The following is an 18,155-nucleotide window of genomic DNA, read 5'->3' as shown; positions in this document are numbered from 1 at the left end:
TTCAACAGGCAGCATGGCAACAAACCAGAATAATCAGAAAAAGATATCTGCATTCAGATTTTCTGAAATGCCATCTTTCATTGCATAACATGGTCTGCAGAACCCTTAGGGGTATATTTACTAAACTGCAGGTTTTTAGAAGTGGAGATGTCATCCATAGCAACTAATCAGATTCTAGCTATTATCTTCTGGAAGGTGTTAGATAAATGATAAGTAGAATCTGATTGCTTGCTATGGTAAACAACTCCACTTCTAAAAACCCGCACTTTAGTAAATATACCCCTTAGGGGTATATTTACTAATGTTCGATTTTGAGTTTTGTGTGATTTCACATTCCATTTGCTTTTGGTTTTCATTCAATTTGCCTTTGGAGATTTACTAAAGGCAAAATGGAATGTCAAATCAAACATAAAACCACATCCCAGTCAAATCCCACTCAAAATCGAACATCGGCAAAACATTGGTGCTTTTACATAGACCAACATACAAATCCCTGATTTAATAATATTCGATTTGAAAAGGAACACCAAATTGAACTCGAATTCGAACTTTAAATCCCCAAAATAATAGACCTGCTTCATGCTGACAATTTTTTCATGAGCAAGTAGGAATTATACAGATGCATCTACAGATCAGTGAGATGCATGCATACTTCTGTGTGTAAAAAGGTTGTAAAGTGTTAAAAAAAAATTACATGGGGTTCCACCCCAAAAGCACAATCAGCACCAGGCTTTTCTGAGCCAGTCCTGATTGTGAAAATATTGGGGGTCAAAAGACATATGGCTTCCCCGTATTTTGCCCAACTAGTACTGGACTCCAGGGGCGCCGAGAGGGGGGGGCGCAGGTACAGATTACCCGGGCCTGGGCTTCCCCACTCACAGCAGCCCAGCACACAGCGTGTGCTGAGCTGCAGTTGGAGACTGCTCATGGCCACATCACTCTCCTATGCCTGTGCAGGGGAGTGATCACACTGATCGCGCCCCCCTGGCTTTGCACCAGGCTGAGGGGGCTCAGAGTGCCCCCCCAGCGCGCAGCGCCGCTGCAAATCTTTTTTTTCCCGGCAAGGGGGCGTGACCACGCCTCCTGCGATTAGGCCACGCCCCTATTACCGGGGCCCACCACGGCTCTTGGCGGGCCTGCTGGACTCAGTGAGCCAAGCCTGGTTTTGGAAATACGGGGGAAAAAAGACGTATGGGTCCCCCGTATTCTCCAAAAACAGCAACGGACTCTTTCTTGCAGGGGTGTAATGCCACAGCCGAGGTACCCTTTCACCGGGTCCCCTGGCCAAAGCATTATACCTGACCACTAGTCAGCCCAAGCCGAAGATGCCTAGGGTGGTGGGGACCCCTCCAATAAAGGGGTTCCCCTACTCCAGGGCAGCCCAGGCCCGAGATGATAGCCTGGGGCTATCCCTGGCCATCACTACTATAAAAAGTTACATAGTGGTTCTCACCATTGAAGTCAATGGTGAGAACCATTCATTGGCTGGGAGAGGCAGTGGCTCACCTCTCTCAGCCAATGAACGCTCAGCCCATGCTCTTTTAAAAGAAATGCCATGGTTGAGCTGTCATTCGGGAAGTACCATCCTTGGAGGACGATACTTATGTCCGTGGCTCGGGACTTTGCGTTTTTTTGTTTCAGGAAGATGTGGATGTCTACATGGAGAAGAGGACGTGTACAGGGATTGTAAGTGAGTATGTGTGAGTGGGAGTGTAATAAAGTTCTACTTTCACGGTGTGTATCTTGTTTTTATTTTAATATTTATTTTGCATGTGAATTAGAGGTACCAGTGGGCCCTTAATGCCCTGTATGCTGGTACTTGTGACTCTCCAAGTACCAGCATGTGGGGAGGCTTGCTTTGACCTCTAGTTCTCCAGTAAAAGACAATGTTATTTACTCTACTTTTATAAACAATCAGCCCAGGCTTGAGGTGCCCGGGAAAGAGGGAACCTCTTTATTGGGGGTATCCCCACCTCCCTAGGGATCCCCAGCCTGGGCTGACTAGCAGTTAGGTATAATAATTTGGCTGGGGGAATGCTGTGTCTGGTGCTGGTTTTGGAAAATATGGGTGACCCCTACATATTTTGTCCCCCATATTTTAAAAACCAGGACTGGCTCACTGAGCCCAGTGCTGTTTGTGCAATATACGGGGGACCCCTATGTCTTTTGTCCCCTGTATTTTCACAACCAGGACCAGCTCAAAAAAGCCTGGTGCTAGTTGTGCTTTTAGAGGGGGATCCCACGTAATTTTAAAACATTTTTTTAACACCTTACAACCTTTTTACAGACAGAAGCATGCACGGATCTCTCCTGCTCATGCTAAAATTCTAGTATGAAACAGTCTATTATTTTGGGGATTTGAAGTTTGATTTGGTGTTCGATTTGGATATATGCAAAATCGAACAAGAAATCACTATTCAAAATCGTACCAAATTCAAATTCAATTTAGAATAGGCTTCCAAAATCAAATTTTAGTAAATGTGGGATTTTGACAGGGATTTCTCCATTCGATTTGATTCGATTTCAGATCGAACATAAAATCGAATGCAAAGTCTAAATTTGATAAATATACCCCTTAGTCTCTGTACAGTGAGACAGTCACACTCTTCACACTTACACAATTTAACACATATTTTACCCCCGAGGGACTTGGGGCCTGATTCAGAGGCACACGCTATTTGCATGTGCTCGCTCTGAATCAGGGCGTCCCTATTTTTTTTAAATTCCGTCTCCAGGCCGCTCACACAGCTGTGGGTGACCACCCACAGCTTGTGCGAGTGGCCTGGCGATGGTCACAATTATCGCAACCATCGGCATTGGGAGAAGACCCTTGTGGTAGGGTCTCAGCACTCGCAATGCCAAGTGGACTTCCAGCTCTAATATAGCCGGAAGTCCACTACTGACATCACGAGTGATGTCATTAGGGCCGCCCACAAATGGCAGGCGTTCCTTCGGGAATGCCTCAGTTTGTTCTGCCAACCCCCCTACCTGCCTACAAAATGGGGGGAGCTGTCGACCACCATCGACAGCCGCCCCATTTTGCTGCAAGCTCCGGAGCGAGTGAAGGTCTCACTTGCTTCGGGGCTCACACACACGCATTGCGCACGCCGTGTGTGCGCACTGGGCCACCATCGACCCACTTGCGAGTGCCATGCGCTCGCAAGTGGGTCTGAATCAGGCCCTTGGTCATGTGACAAGGCTGGATGCCTCAGACCGCATTCTGGCCAAATCTTATAGTGGTCACTGGGCCTGATTCAGAGCCACTCGTAAGCGGCCGCTCGTTCGCTCCGAGCGATGATCGCACATCTGCGCATGCGTATGGGTTGTATTGCGCATGCGCCAACCAGTCACTGCGGTCGGAAATCGTGTGCTCGCAAAATAGCGAAAGCCTGCTAATTTGAGTGACAGAATGAGGCATTTGTGGGTGGTAACAGGGGAAGGTGCTTGAAAACGGGGAGTGGAGATCCGAACGCAGGCGTGCCAAACGGTCAAAACGGGTGTTTTAAGGGTGTGCATAATTAACAAAGCAGCGTCATCGACCACGTCACTTGGTTGTCTTTTAGCCTGAACTGCTCGCATGATTGCGGAAGGAAAATGTTACCACAAGAATAGCGAGCAGTTCATACGCCTTTCGATGTACTAGATTAATCTAATAAATAGCGGAGATGACGTATGATGCGAGCGGCCAAGGGGCGTCTTTAGCAAAATAGCGAGCGCATGTTTCGTTTGCTCGTTCAGACATAGAGGCATCAACAGACCGCAAAGAGTGAGCAGTCAATTTAAATAGCCAGCCCCTTTTTCTGAACGAGCGTCCGCAAATAGCGCCCGGCTCTGAATCAGGCCCACAGGTTGTATGTAGTATGTCCTACAACATGGTAATGGTGCAGTAGCAGGCAGGGTTGTCAAGTAGTGCAACTGCGCCTTTGAGTGGGGGAGGACCTGCCAGGACTGTATGACCTCCTCATCTGCACAGAGCAGGAAGGAGGGCTAAAGGGAGATTGTTTAAGGTCTGCAATATTATTTATAAGGGGGAGTTATGTGACTGTCTGCTGGTAAGCTCATGCCAGCATACCCTATTATCTGTTTTTCTGCAGTCCGCTGACTCTTTTCCACCTATTCTTCCTGCTGTATCTAACTCGCTCTTCTCATACACCGGGTTGGTGGTGTAGCTGTAGTCTCATGCCTCTTGCTAGTTGCTTTTAAGCTGCCAATAACACCCTAACTGTAAGTTTAGATCAGAACACAAGACTGGAACCTGGAATTTGAGCGTTCTCCTTGCCAACATCACCGGTAAGCTGGGTCTGCAGGAAAAAGGGCACCTAGTGAGAGGAGAGCACCCTCTGCCTTGCAGTGCTGTGACTGTCTATCCCAAACAGTGATTAGATTCCAGAGAGATTGTGCAACTCAGAAGCCCCTTGGTCCTTATGGAGAGGGCTACCTTAGTTACAGGAGATTGTACTCCTCTTCATATTAGTATGGACCTAGCCCCTGATGCTGGGGTAAATTTGGACCAAGCGCAGCATTGAGCCACAGCAGGTACATATTAGCAAACATCTATCTGCGGTTGGAAGTTGTATCCACATCGTAATATACATTCTGGTGGATGATGACAATTTCCTCAATCTAGTATATGGTGACTGTGCTTTATTACTTCCTATCCTTCTTTGCCACTAAAACTGTTTGCTATTTGCCTCTAACACGTTTACTAATATGACTTCAGTAGGCTTCCTGATATAAATTGAATGCAACTGGACGTGCATCATCATATAATTACCTGTAGTGATAGAAATAATAAAAAAATATATACAGTATATAAGTAATCCTTCACCATTCTTTGGATATTTACTGTATAAGATTGAGGGGTCTATTTATGTAGATGTGCAGTACAGAATTGTCACTTATAACTAGTAACTACAGATCACATCAGTTCAATGCAGTCTATAGCTTTGATAAGTAGTAATTTCATGTATCCTGACCTTTTTTTGTGAACCAATGCAGTATATCTTGATGCTATGGTCCGGTCTTCTTATTTTTTTCAGTGTCCTTTGGTTTTTCTATTTTTCATTATTGTTCTGTGCATGCAGAATTTTAGCGCTTCTCAGTGGCGAGGAAGGAGGGGTAGGGGCAAAGCGAGGGGGCATGAGCTGGGGCAGTGGGTGATGTTACTATAATGGTGGCAGGTGCTGTGGGACTAAGCAAGGGGGCACTGGGGCAGCGGGCACCAGGAAATCAGGATGAGGTAACCCAGCATAAGCTGGGTCACCTTACTAATATATAGCGGTGGTGAGTGCTGTGGGACAGAGCGAGGGTCACTGGGCAGCAGGCATGTCGGACTCAGAGGAGGTGACCTGGCATATGCCCTGGGCTTCTATGATTGGCTGCTGACACAGAAGGGGGTGAAGAGAACAGGGAGAAGGCAAGTAAACAGCTATCGTCATTGCTCTTCTCCCCTAACGAGCCTCCTTATGTCATCCTGAGATTTATCCATGGTAACCCCTTCTATGAATAGGACAAAGCAGTGAAAAGCCCTGTTATTATTGATAAAGGGCTTTTCACTGCTACATGACTAGACCCCAGAGTCACAGTAAAGGTGTCAATAATTTTGGGCAACTCTTTTAAGCCTGACCTCACGTCATAATGTTTCATTCTGGTGTGCTGAGTTGACTCATCATCATCACCAGTGGGTATCTTGGAAAGAGTCAGTTTTTTCCTGGCAGCAGCATTTGCAGGAGAAACTAAAGTTGTTATGTCATGTGCCACTTGAGCTGACAACTTACTTGCAAGGAACTCTTTGCATCTTTTAAGATCTGAGTCAGTTGGAAAGAAAGACATTACATACGATTTAGACCAAGGATCAAGCATTGTACCTCATACAGAGATGTACAGAAACCCAATGGCTTGTGTACATCTCTGAAGGTTGGGCGCCTGCACAGTACCTGTTCTGTGCATGTTCAAAACGGGTACTGTGCAGTCCTGAGCTGCAGCCTGTTTGAAAGGCTGCAGCAATTTTGGAGCAGGTGGGGGCAGTACTGGGTCTCCATTCTGGAAAACAGGGGCGTGTCACCCTCCATTTTCGGGGAGTGGCAAGACCATTGTTTGCATCTTCCGATGCAGACTTCCTGGCCTCAGCAACAGAGCTGCAGGGGCCAATGTGAATAATCTCAGGGTTACTCAGATGGCCAATGGTCTTTCAGAAGATCCAATGCTGCTTCTTATGATGCAGCACTTGGATCTGCAATGCTGAGGTGCCTGTACTCCTCAGATGCCTACTGCTGCATTAGACGCAGCAGCGATGTGAACAGCATCCATCTTTAAATTAGTCCCCTTGTCAAAATGTACTGATCCTATTGCAAGATTTGGCAAACCCTTTGGTCCTTGCATAGTGAAAAAAGAACTTGATCATACTTAGTGGAATCGCTTCATTTCATTTCCTCCTTCAGCTTCTGTTGCTGCTTTTCCAGTAGATTAATACAGATGACCTGGCAGTGTCTGAACTCACTTCATTAGTTACAATTTCAATTGGTATCAGTAGTTTGCATAAAATTGAGAATATTTTCCAGTGTGTTGCAGTAGGAGGTAACTTGTACCACTCTCCCTATGTCATGGCTTGATGTGTACATGTGGATGGCTTGTTGCTGTTCCTCCAGTCACTGAAGAATATAAAGGGTGGAATTCCACCTGGTTACTTCCTCTTGCTTCAGTGATGGCATGACAAGTGATAACACAGGAATATGTGGTCGTACATATTCCTCAGCAATTCACGAATATATGCATGCTTATGTTCCTTTATTTTTCCCTATATTGCAATGTAGTATATATAGAAATGATTAGGATGATATTCAGTATTAGTATAGTTGTGTGAGGTGCAGCTGTGTCTCATTTGTCGAATGGTCTCAGGCCTGGAGAGGATTGAGGCCTACCCTCCCCTCTCCAAAGTAAATAAATGAGTCCCTGTTGCATCAGTCGTTTTGTTTATTACAAAGGTATATTATATAATGTATTAAAAAGTATATACAGTGTTTATTTCTATGCAGCTGTGATTAACTGCGGAGATATGGATAAGTTATAACTAATGAGGCAGCCATTTCTGTTAATGGTTCAGCAATAGAAAGACTTGTAGGTTTAAATCTATGTCAGTTTTAACGTGAGCAGACGAGTAGACAACAAGTCTCAGATTTTATAAACAAAAAGAGTTAAAATCAAGATAGCATTTGTCTGCAATAATCAGAGGTGATGGCTAGATGAGCAGTGATGACATGGCAACAGAAAGATAACATATTATATTGTCAATATTTTGGTTAGGACATATAACCAATTAATGTCTAGCACGTACGAATATTAAATAAATTAATATTCGCCATTTTGGATTTGGTGGGAGGTATGGACAGATTAGAGTATAAAGTATTGACCAAAGAGGGAGGGGGAGGCAGTCAGGGAAGCAGTCGGAGGACAGAGGAGAGAGGGGACACAATGAGAGGCTGGGGGTGCTGGGTGCGGTTGCCGTACATGTGTATGAAATTGGCTGATTGCTATGCTGCACTGGGTGTCATACATTTATTTTACAAGTATTCCTACTGCTGCTGAAATCACCTAAGTGTTATGATTTGCACTGGCAAAATACATGTGTAATTACGCTGTCTTTAAGTAAAAACATTGTAATTTATTTTAGAATCTGTATTGGTGTGAATTATTTCATTATTCTTTATAATAAGTGAGGGTTTCTAAATAAATATAGAATCAATCACATTATCACAAGGAACTGTTCTTGCAGCTGCTGCAATCTTCTACATGCAGTTGCTGAAGGCTGAAAATGGGCAGAAATTTAGCAAGCATCTCCTTCACTTGTCATTTTATAAGAATTCTGACCAACCAAGTTGATTGCCTGCGCAAAACATGGACTGTGTTGAAATTCATCTACTCGTAATTAGGGGTGTGCACCGGCCACTTTTCGTGTTTTGGTTTTGGATCTGGATCTTTCTTCGTGTTTTGGATCTGGATTGGTTTTGCCAAAACCACCCTTCGGTGTTTTGGGTTCTGGGTTTTGTGTTTTGGATCTGTATTTTTTTTTAAAAAAGCATAAAAACAGCTAAAATCACAGAATGTGTTGATTTTTCTGCTCCTATGCTATTATTAACCTCAAAAACCTTAATTTCCACTCATTTCCAGTTTATTCTGAACACCTCACACCTCACAATAGTGTTTTTATGTCCAAAAGGTTGCACCGAGGTAGATGGATGACTATGCTAAGCGACACGAGTGGGCGGCACAAACACGTGGCCCATCTAAGAGTAACACTGCAGTGGCAGACAGGATGGCAGTTTGAAAAACTAGGCCCCAAACAATACATAATGCAAAGAAAAAAAAGAGGTGCAAGATGGAATTGTCATTGGGCCCTCCCACCCACCCTTATGTTGTATAAACAGGACATGCACACTTTAACAAACCAATCATTTCAGCGCCAGGGTCTGCCACACGACTGTGGCTGAAATGATTGGTTCGTTTGGGCCCCCACAAAACAAGCTGGCAATTAATCTGGCCCTGCACAAACTGGCTCTACGGAGGCAAGATGTAGTCCTCATCCTCCTCATTCAGCGATTCCTCACCCTCTTCAGTGTTGTGTACATCCTCATCCTCACAGAGTATTAATTCGTCCCCACTGGAATCCACCACCACAGGTCCCTCTGTACGTTCTGGAGGCTGGTCTCCCTGGAAAAGTTGATAATTCATTTTTATGAACATCATCTTCTCCACATTTTGTGGAAGCAACCTCCTACGCCTTTGTACAGGGGCCTCCAAATTGCCTCTTTTTCCTGCAGTACATGTACATGTAATTTTTTTATTGTTTGTGGAGCGCACTTTGAGGGTTATACCACCCATTAACAGACAGACGCACGCTTGTCGCTGCTGCTTTAAGGATGCAGGTGCAGCTACAGCCCACACATTTCACAAAGACAGAAAAAAAAAGAAGAATTTTTTTATTGTTTGTGGAGCGCACTTTGAGGGTTACACCACCCTTTAACAGACAGACGCACGCTTGCCACTGCTGCTTTGAGGACAGTATCATATGCAGTGACAGTAAAATTGTCAGAAATTGTTGGCACGTCCTTCAGTCCGGACCAGATGTCCAAACCGGCCCTTGACTTATGACACAGGCGCACGCTTGGCACTGCTACTGTGTTGGTGCACGTGCGGCTACATCGCACACAAGTCACAAACACATAAAAAAAGTAGTTTTTTATTTTTTGGAGCACTTTGAGGGTTACACCACCCTTTAACAGACAGACGCACGCTTGTCGCTGCTGCTTTGAGGACAGTATCATATGCAGTGACAGTAGAATTGTCAGAAATTGTTGGCACGTCCTTCAGTCCGGACCAGATGTCCAAACCGGCCCTTGACTTATGACACAGGCGCATGCTTGGCACTGCTACTGTGTTGGTGCACGTGCGGCTACATCGCACACAAGTCACAAACACATAAAAAAAGTAGTTTTTTATTTTTTGGAGCACTTTGAGGGTTACACCACCCTTTAACAGACAGACGCACGCTTGTCGCTGCTGCTTTGAGGATGCAAGTGCGGCTACAGCCCACACAGTTCACAAAGACAGAAAAAAAAAGAAGAATTTTTTTATTGTTTGTGGAGCGCACTTTGAGGGTTACACCACCCTTTAACAGACAGATGCACGCTTGTCGCTGCTGCTTTAAGGATGCAGGTGGAATCTAGATGGGATATGGAACCAGGGACACACTACCTCCATCAATTGTCTAAATCCCACTGCACTAATGACGTCTAACACTAACATAGCAGTCAAGGCCTCAGTTATATGTTTTGCTTCAGGATGACTGCTGTCGTACTTCATCCTCCTCGCTAAGGACTGTTGGAGGGTCAATTGTTTAGTAAAAGTAGTGGTGTTCCTACTTCCTCTCTGGGATGATGAACAACTCCCAGCAACAGCAACAGCACTAGGAAGAAGTGGTTCTTGATCTTTCACTATTTTATTTTTATCGGAGAAAGTTTGGTCCTCCATTTATGTTATATTGATATATACGTGCGGCTAAGGCACACACAAACACAGAAAATATTTTTTTATTTTTGCTGGAGAGTAGTGCACTTTGTGGGTTACACCACCCTTTAAGAAATGAGCCAGCCCGCTCTTTACTTATGGGACACAGGCGCACGCTTTGCGCTGCTCCTTTGTTGATGCATGTGCGGCTACAGTGCACACAATTCACAAACACAGAAAATATTTTTTTATTTGGTTTGGAGTGCCCTTTGGGGGTTACGGCACCCTTTAGCGGTCAATCCAGCCGGCCCTTTATTTATGGGACACAGGCGCACGCTTGGCACTACTTTGTTGATGCACGTGCAGCTACTGCGCACACAATTCACAAACACAGAAAATATTTTTTTATTTTGTTTGGAGTGTACTTTGGGGGTTACAGCACCCTTTAACGGACAAGCCAGCCGGCCCTTTACTTATGACACAGGCGCACGCTTGTCACTACTTTGTTGATGCACGTGCGGCTACTGCGCACACAATTCACAAACACAGAAAATATTTTTTTATTTTGTTTGGAGTGTACTTTGGGGGTTACAGCACCCTTTAACGGTCAAGCTAGCCGGCCCTTTACTTATGACACAAGCGCATGCTTGGCACTACTATGTTGATGCACGTGCGGCTACTGCGCACACAATTCACAAACACAAAAAAATATATTTTTTTATTTTGTTTGGAGTGCCCTTTGGGGGTTACAGCACCCTTTAATGGACAAGCCAGCTGGCCTTTTACTTATGGGACACAGGCGCACGCTTGGCACTGCTCCTTCGTTGATGCACGTGCAGCCACTGTGCACACAATTCACAAACACAGAAAACATTTTTTTATTTTGTTTGGAGTGCCCTTTGGGGGTTACAGCACCCTTTAGCGGTCAATCCAGCCGGCCCTTTATTTATGGGACACAGGCACACGCTTGGCACTACTTTGTTGATGCATGTGCGGCTACTGCGCACACAATTCACAAACACAAAAAAATATATTTTTTTATTTTGTTTGGAGTGCCCTTTGGGGGTTACAGCACCCTTTAACGGACAAACCAGCCGGCCTTTTACTTATGGGACACAGGCGCACGCTTGGCGCTGCTCCTTTGTTGATGCATGTGCAGCCACAGTGCACACAATTCACAAATAGAAAAAATATTTTTTTTTAGCACTTGGGGGGAGCACCCCTGATGGATAGAGCACCCCCTGGACAACACTACAGCACCCCTTTAGGACTGGGACACTGCACAGGACTTTGGAGTGGACACAGCCCCTATGGATAACTGACTGCACAACACAGTCCAGCCAGCCCCTATGGACTTTGAAGTAGTGGACACAGCCCCTATGGACAACAGCAGCACAGCACAGTGCAGCACAGCACAACACTACACTGCACTACACTACACTAAACTACACAGCCCAGCCAGCCCTAACTCCCACCCTCCCTCTTCACTGTCCATAGCCGAGTGAGAAAATGGCGCTGACGCGGGAACCTTATATAGGATCCAAAACCCTCGAGACCCGGAAGGCGGGATGATGACGTTTTGCCTCGATTTCAGATCAGAGTCAGGCGGGAAAAGTCGAGCCTGACTCGGATCGGCCTCGGATCGGTGGGGCTCGGGGGGGTTCGGATTTCAGAAATCCGAACACGCTCACCCCTACTCGTAATGCTTTGTAACCTGCATTATTAGGAATTACAAATCCTGAGATTTGGCACCAAAATGCCTTTTAGTGAAGCCAATAATACAGCCTGCCTGTGGAAGTGCTGGCATTTTGTGTAAAATACTGCTGCTGAAAGTGATACACCCACCTAGTGGGCTGTCACAGTCATGTAATCTTTCATTTGACTATTACCACTTGTTCGCATATCTGTAGTTAGGTGGATAGTCGGTACAATTAAGATTTTGTTAAACAGCCCTGTTCAGGTGAGGAATTGCTGTTCTGGTAAAATTAAATTAAAATGGAATTTGGTAGAATGGACACATGATCTCAAATCATTTTCTACAATCAGATGCAATGATGGCAGATATTGGATGCAGATCTAATGCTAACAGCTGTCATGGATTCAGTGATCCACTGTGCAATAGGATGGTGGCTATCATACATGTCTCCTCTTGCAAATGATTGTTTCACAGTCAACTGATGTTTAAAACTACTACAGATGAAGATTCATCGCCAGCAGCAGCAGCCCTAGTGCACAAGGATTCTACTTGGGAAACATGGATTGCATTAGGGGATTTAATGCAGGACTACCTCCGATCACTAATGAAGAGGACAATGATGAATATGTTGGTGGCGGAGATTGCATGTGCTTTACCATGCTTCTGGTAGCTGAGGATGGACTGCTTGTATATGATTTTCCAGTTTTGCTAAACCACTTGAATAAACTCACTGCAAATGATGTAACAGGGAAGAGGTGCCAAGCTGGTTAACATTCCTACCTTAACTTACATTGACCTCACAAATGGTACAGATGCATTGCTAACTGTTGTTAATATTTGGGTAAAAAATAAAAATATGTCCACATGTAAGAGGTGGATTTTTTGGTATTATGCCCAAGCATGACAAGGAGCTTCTTCTTATCACTGGCAAGAACTGCTGCCACTGGTGGCTGACTTACTTTGAAATAAACATCATAAACAACATACTTATTACCAGTGGTATAACTAGGGTATTTGGAGTCCAGGGCAAGATAAAAAAAATGGAGCCCACCCATATGTCACATGCCACAAGGGGCATGGTCACTGATAAATGGGGACATGTCAACATGAAACAACACTATTTCTCATCACTCTGGGAGCATTCCTTTCCATTCCATATACAGTGCTCCTGTTGTAGTGCCCATTATGCAATGCCCTAGTAGTAGTGCCCCTCATGCAATGCCCACTGTAGTAGTGCCCCTTATTCAATGTCCAGAGTAGTAATGCTCCTTATGCAATGCCCCCTGTTGTAGTGCACATTATGCAGTGCCCCCAGTAGGGCCCATTATATAATGCCCCCAGTAGTGCCTCTTATACAATGCCAGTTATACAGTGCTCCCTGTAGTGCCGAATATATAGTGCCCCTTATACAGTGCCCCCAGTAGTGCCTCTTATATAGTGCCCCCAGTAGTGCCTCTTATGCAGTGCTCAAAATACAGTGCCCCCAGTAGTGCCCCTTATACAGTGCCTGTTATGCAGTGTCACCTGTAGTGCCCGCCTAATATATAGTGCCCCTTATATAGTGCCCACAGTAGTGCCCCTTATGCAATGTCCAATATAAGTGCCCCCAGTGGTGCCCAATATATAGTGCCCCCAGTAGTGCCCTTTATATAGTGCCCATAATGCAGTACCCAATAAACAGTGCCCCTAGTAGTGCTTTTACACATAAAACATGTAGACACACAAAGACAAAATTATACTTACCTGAATCCCTGCTCCTGTGTCCACCGCCATCCGTTCCTCTGGTCCCGCTTGGAACTATGGGAGAGACGCCATGTGGCTGTGGCTTACTATTAAGTTCAGTCCTGCCTTAGTATTATTTTTTACTCTCCCTTTCCAGCATATCCTGCGATCTCCTGATAAATGTATAATCCCTACTGTCTGGAAGGTTAAGATCTGGTAGCATCCTAAGTACAGGTGAATGTATCCAACTCTAAGGGAACAACAGGTGGTTTTTATAGGCAGAAGCCCTTCCTATTGCAACTCCAGGGGTCTTATATAAGTTGTTCAGGAATATCATAACATTATCACTGGCCATATATTGCTGGAAGTGGATTTCTGCTGATGGATCCAGCAACGCAAAACTCTGTTATTCAGGAGTATCATAATAATCCTATGCTACGGAGAGCAGCACCAGGATAGAGGTGAGTATGGGAGCATTTTTCCAGGTACATCCATGGAATTACATAGGAGAAGAGGACAGACCAGCTGGTACAGGTAAGTATATGTGAGTGGGTTAGGTGTATGTATTAAAGTTTTACTAGATACGGTGTGTGTGTATCGTAGTTTTTAAACTATTTATTTTACAGTAAGGGTATGGGTGCTGGCCCGCCTGTTCCACAAGTGCCAAAGGGCAGGTATGCTGGCACCTGTAGTTCCACTGTAAAATACAATAGTTTTCTAATATTTTACACTTTATTACCCCATATCCACTGCTCCAGGGGTGTGGGGAAGAGCCCCAGGCTTCAAACCAAGCCTGGGGATTTTGAGGGGTCCCCATCTACCCTGAGATCCCCATCTTGGCTTGACTGCCTTGGGGTGAGAATGCTTTAGCCATGGAACCTTGGTAATAGTGTCTCCTGGCTGTGGCATTACACCACAGTCGGTTTAGGTCTGGGGCTGGTTTTAAATATATGGGGAGCCCTACACAATTTTTTTACCCTATATTTAAAACCAGTACTGGCCCTGCAGCCAGGTGCTGGTTCCTAAATTACGGTGGAACCCTACTCATTTTGTTCCCCATCATTTTTGGCAACAGCATAAAGAAGAACAAGTCCTGGAAGTGATGATATGCCCCCCAAAGAACCCTTATCTCAACATCATTGAGTCTGTCCAGGATTACATGAAGACACAGAAGGTTTTGAGCAATCCTACATCCACAGAAGATCTGTTGTTAGTTCCCCAAGATGTTTGGAACAACCTCCCTGCCGAGTCCCTTCAATAACTGTGTGCAAGTGTGCCTTCTGTTTTGAAGGCAAAGGGTAGTCACATCAAATATTGATTTGATTTAGATGTCTCTTCAGTTCATTTAATTTTGCATTTGGTTAATTGATAAAAATAAAATATTAAAACCTCTGTTTTTGAAATCATTTTTACTTTGCAGCATATTTTCTACACCTGACTAACGACTAACATTTTTGCATTTTATATATATATATATATATATATATACAAAACTCCAGGGCGTGCGGCACATTCCTTCCCCTATAATGCCAACTTGCTGCGATGCACGCTGCAAAAGTGATAGACAGAGAATCCAAGTAGCAGCACTCAATGGTCTAGTAGAAAATGACACAACACCGTGTCGCCATAGCAATGTTTCGGGCTTTAATGCCCTTCGTCAGGCTGCAAACATATCAATAGTACATACAATAAATGCTTACTGTTAAATACCTATGATCATCATCCACCAGTGTCTGGTCCATTGTAGCAAACCTCTGCCTCGCGGGCTGAGCTTCCGGAAATCCCAGATGTGCGTCACTGCATCACATGACTGGAAGGTTACCACGGTAACCCGACGCCAGCAGGGGAAGATCGTGCATAATAAAAATGTGACACCTAATAACAAAAACAAAGAAGAAAAGAAATCTAAGTGTGATAAATACCCAGAATCAATAAATAAAAACAAAACTGAAAAGAAAAACATTTAAAATAGAAAACAAAAATATCAATAAAAATGAATCTATAGACAAAGAAAGCCAATACAGTAATTGCAAAATAAAACATATTAAATACTTAATACTCCCAGAATCTATATATCCCAATATCAACATGTCCATATAATGTATCAAAAGAAGACATTGTAATTAAAATGGTCATTAAGTCCCCTAGGTCTGACCGTGTCTAGCAATGAATCCATTTCACCTCAAGTCTCAAGAGTTTCTTGTTCCTATCACCCCTCCTCCCATCATCGGGAACATGATCAATAATCATATGTTTGAGGTTAGACAAATTGTGCCTCAATTCGACAAAATACCGAGCCACTGGTTGTTCTGACCCCTTGCCATTAATCGCTGCTCTGACAGAGGATCTGTGCAGGGCTATGCACTCCCTAAAAGAATACACAGTCTTCCCCACATAACATAGTCCACAACAGTGGCGGGCTGGGCCGGTTGGCAGGGTGCCATGTGCCCTCCGGGCCGCAGTGTCATGCGGGCCGTGGGCCGAGGCAGTCTGTCACTGTGACACAGACTGCACCGCGTGTGTAGCGCTGACCGGACGGAGTTCGGTCAGCGCTACACAAGTGACAAACACACAGCCGCCGGCTTCGGCAGCTGTGTGTTTGTTGTAAGCAACAGCCAATGAGAGTCTGTCAGACTCTCATTAGCTGCTGCTGCGCCCACTGCAGGAGCCGCTTCATCTTCCGGCTCCCGCAGTGGGTAATGGGAGAGACGTCATGATGTCATATGACATCTCTCCCATAATGCAGAGCGGCCCAGCCCGGGAGGACAGACGGAGGAGCAGATGGCGGCGGCGGGAGCGGGGATTCAGGTAAGTGGGTTTTTTTTATTTGTTTTTTTATATTACGTGTGTCTACTGGGGGGGGGTCTGGCACTACAATGAGGAGACCACTACTGGGGGCACTACAAAGGGAGGGACTACTACTACTGGGTGCACTACAAGGGGGGTGGGGGACTACTACTACTACTAGGGACACTACAAAGGGGGAGACTACTACTGAGGGCACTACAAGGGGGGGACTACTACTACTGGGGGCACTACAAGGAGGGGGACTACTACTACTGGGGGCACTACTAGGGGGGGCTACTACTGGGGGCACTACAAGGGGGTACTACTACTACTAGGGGCACTACAAGGGGAGGGGACTACTACTAGGGGCACTGCATAGGGGGGAGGGGACTACTATTAGGGGCACTACTTAGGGGAACCACTGCTGGGGGCTCTATATAAAGGGCAATACTGGGGGTACTGCATAGGGGGGAGACTTCAACTGGGGCCACTATTTAAGGGGCATTGCATAAGGGTTACCACTATTGGGGGCACTGCATGGGGGGTGGACTGCTACTGGGGGCACTATATAAGGGGCACTGCATAGGGGGTACCACTATTGGGGGCACTATATAAGGGGCTTACTACTGGGGGCACAAGGGGCACTGCACAGGGGGGACCACTACTGGGGGCACTATATAAGGGGCTTACTACTGGGGGCACAAGGGGCACTGCATAGGGGGGATCACTACTGGGGTCACTACTGGAGGCCTGCATAAGGGTGTTCTCTCCTGTGGCACACAGGGGCACTGCATATGGGCACTACGACAGGGAGCTGCCCCTAATCTTTATTTTTACCTTACATTAATCCCATATGGACCCACCTCCTCCCTGAAACACCTAAGGGGGGGCGGCGCCATAGCACGCACATTCTTCGGGCACCCTGGCTACATGCTACTCCTCTGCCAGGGCCGCCAGCATGCATTTGCCCCCCAGGCTAAAAGTTGCCAGCCAGCCCCTGGTCCACAAGGACATTTAATTAGATAAATTACAAAAGAGCTGATACAGGTGAGTTTTTGTCATATTTCAAATTTATATCCAGAATGGGGATGCACAAAGAACGTTCCCGTAATCATGTGGCCACAACTTGTGCAGCCTACACATTTATAGCACCCATTTTTCAGTTTACATGTGTATTTGGGTACTCTAGTGTGCTCCGTAACATCCGACATGACCACCCAATCCCTAATGTTCTTGCTTCTTGTGTAACAAGATCTAATCTTAGTTTTCCTCAGGGAAGATAGATCACGATCATTTTGTACCATGGGCCATAATTGATTGTTGATCTTACGTATGGCATCATGGGCAGTGGAGTATGTCTGTACCCAATTGATGACATTGTCCGACTTCTTTTTCTGTACCTGTTTCAAAGTGTCATCCCGAGTGATGCAATCCACTTTATTTTTAGCTGATAATAGAACAGAGTCTGAATATCCTCTCTCTTTAAATTTTTTTAGCATAATATTCATCTCATCCTCCAAAATATGCTGATCACTTGTGATCCTCTTACTGTAACTCTCAACAACTGTGAATATGGCAAACTATTAATGGTTGGCTTTGGGTGGAAACTGTCTGCTCTCAAGAGAGTATTTCTATCTGTTGGTTTACAGAACAATTTAGTCGTAAGTTTCTTGATAGTAACAGAAATGTTGACATCAAGGAAGTTAATTTCTTCGAGGCTCATATGATGTGTAAATTTAATAGGATGGTCCAAAGCATTGATGTTATCAATCAGATCTATCAAGTAATTGCATCTCCCCTTCCATAACAGTAACACATCATCTATATACATTTTGTAAAAGAAGATGCTGTCCATATGTCCCTGTTTAAGGAAAATTCCTGTTCAATATCTGCCATATAGGCATTGGCGTATGTTGGTGCTACGTGCAAACCCATTGCGAATCTGCTT

The sequence above is a fragment of the Taudactylus pleione genome, unplaced genomic scaffold, assembly GCF_031769625.1.
Source record: "Taudactylus pleione unplaced genomic scaffold, aTauple2 ptg000266l, whole genome shotgun sequence".
In the NCBI taxonomy this organism is placed as follows: Eukaryota; Metazoa; Chordata; class Amphibia; order Anura; family Myobatrachidae; genus Taudactylus; species Taudactylus pleione.
The sequence above is the reverse complement of the archived record's forward strand: the minus strand, read 5'-3'. Positions refer to the sequence as shown.